A 2,451-nucleotide genomic window follows, 5' to 3' on the forward strand; every position below is an offset into this window, starting at 1 on the left:
GTTTTTAATTTTCTGTCCGCGGTGGATTTGTGGCTGCCGTCAGCCACGCGGTGAATCTGCAGCAACCCCTGCGGAGCCAGCGTAACCGCTCGAGGAAGGCAGGCATCGGGGCGCACGGGTCCAGCTGAGCAGATCACGTTTGCTGCAGGACCCAGCAACGCGATGTGGCGTGGATAAAGGAGGCTAATTACAATGGGCTTAGTTCCGATCCTCCACCCACCGAGCATCACAGAGAGAAGAAGAGTATAAACCATGTCATTCGCGGCAAGTTTTAGCTGAACTTCAGGCTGGGAGAAGGGCCTGAAGTGTAAATCTCCGTGTTTTAAGAAAACGCGCCCTGCGTAATACGGACCTAAACTGAAAGCAAGAGTCAGACGAACGCCCAGGCCGGGGGCATCTGGATCCATGACAAAACGGCGAGGCCCTACCTCAGCTGTGGACAGAACTGTGACGAAATGAGAGGAAATACGATGTTCAGCGCCATTTCGACAAACGACAGCTAAGATGCACCCCTAGGCCAGGCTCCCGTTCCCGTCTGAGCTCCCAGGCCTGCCCGATCTGTCAGCCACAGTCAAGAGTGAGCTTTCTGTGAGCAAAAGTCCAACTTCTTTACGCAGTTGTCGGATGCTGGAGGGTCCTGAGGAGCGCTGGAAAAGGATCGAGCCACGTCGATCACCTCGGTCCAGAAGGGGTAAGGGGACCTCTTGTGGCCTCTGGTTTGTGTGGTTTCACAAAGGTCACCTCAATACAATTTGTATTTTCTGCGGCTCTTCCAGCGCAGATGAAAGCGTGGGGATGCTTCTGCCCGCGCGTGTGTGCACAGGCTCAGGGATTAGCAATTACCACCCTCCGTAAAGCCGAGATTCATCACTTTCATTATAACCGAGCCTGGATGCCACTGTGTGAGCTGAAAGCCGGCTGGATTTTTCCATTCAAAACAGATCTCCGATTCGCATGAGGGGGCCAGGGATTTTTCTGTCGCTCTCCCCGTTTGGCTAACGAGTGGGGCGACTGTTTATACTGGTTTTAGGCTCTCTATTGTGCATAGATACTGAGGTGTTTTAGAAAGGTGATCATTTAAAATGCAGAACATAGTCACAAAGAATATCTGCAGCCTTTATTACCATTATCTCAGCCTTTTTTTGTCCCTGTAGCTGTCGTTTACCCTCAGCAGCCTGCGCACCTCTTCCCGCAGCCAGGCTGACGCAGACGACCGCAGGCTCACCGGCAGCGCCCGGGACGGTTTTTGCAGTGACTTGGCTGCAGCTGCCGGCGCAGTCGGGACCCAGTTTTGCGCAGGGTCGGTTCGCCGAAGGCTGGCAACATCAGTGCCTTCGGGTCCACGATCCCAAACTCACGAGCAACCTGTAACCCGCCCACGGGAGACCGCGGAGGGCACTCGCCACGCTCAGGGCCGAACCCTGTGTTATAAATGACAATATGCCATTTGCATTATCTTTTTCTTTATTAATATCTAAGGCAATAAAAAGCAAGCAAACAGCGCTGGGTGCGTGGGGAGTCACTGCTCCACCAACACGCAGACCTTCTAATGGCACCGGCGCTCTTTATATTCTCTCCGAGCTGTTTGCGTGAAGTCTCCTCCTTCTTTCGATTCTCTGTGCTTACGTGGCATCATTTATTGACGCATGCCTCTTAGGATGTCGGTGGTCTTTATAGTTCCTCTGGTGGTCTTCGGGATGAAGAGTCTCTTCTTCCTCGGTGTCCTCTAAATGTCCTTTTTTGGCGCGCTGCCGCAGCCTCCCCGCCGCTGCCCGCTCATCTTGCATAAGCGATATAGTTAGCCCAGCCTCACACCGCACTGGACGTCCATACTAGCCCAATCTCAAACCCGCAGATATCCTGGCTGTTGTTCCATGCCTTATGTAGTTTTGTTATTTCACATTACGCTGGTTTCCACAGTTGCACTCCACACGAATCATCTTCTAGCCTATTACACCTGCGAGCTCCTTGCCCCACAAACCATATTATTTTCCTGTGGGAACCACACTCCTGCTCCGGCACTGACTTCTGGCTGTGGTTATCTGACCGAGCGGGCAACGGGAGCCCCTGACCTGCGCCAGGAACAGCCCAAGTTATCAATTCCCCTCAGAAATTGGCAATTAAAAAAAACCAAACCAGTCAGCCCAGCTCGGGTGGTTTCTCGCAAACAAAGCCGCTCGCCCCCGAGGGCCGCCCGCAGTGAGGCCGGGGACACAGCGCAGGCCTCGAGAAGGGGCTGTTCCCCTCGGCCGCTCGCCTTCCCCCCGGCACAACGCGACCTCCGCGCCCGGGCCGAGGCGCCTGAGGGCGGGCAGCGGGGAGGCGCGCGGCCCCCGGGCCTTCCCTTCGCCGGGCCCCGGCGCTCCCCTCAGCGCCGCCGCCATGGGCCGGGCCTGCTGAGGCGGCGGCGGAAGCGGGCGGCGCTGGGCGGGCCGCGGGCGGGAAGGCGGG

This window comes from Opisthocomus hoazin, chromosome 16 (assembly GCF_030867145.1).
Source record: "Opisthocomus hoazin isolate bOpiHoa1 chromosome 16, bOpiHoa1.hap1, whole genome shotgun sequence".
Taxonomy (NCBI): Eukaryota; Metazoa; Chordata; class Aves; order Opisthocomiformes; family Opisthocomidae; genus Opisthocomus; species Opisthocomus hoazin.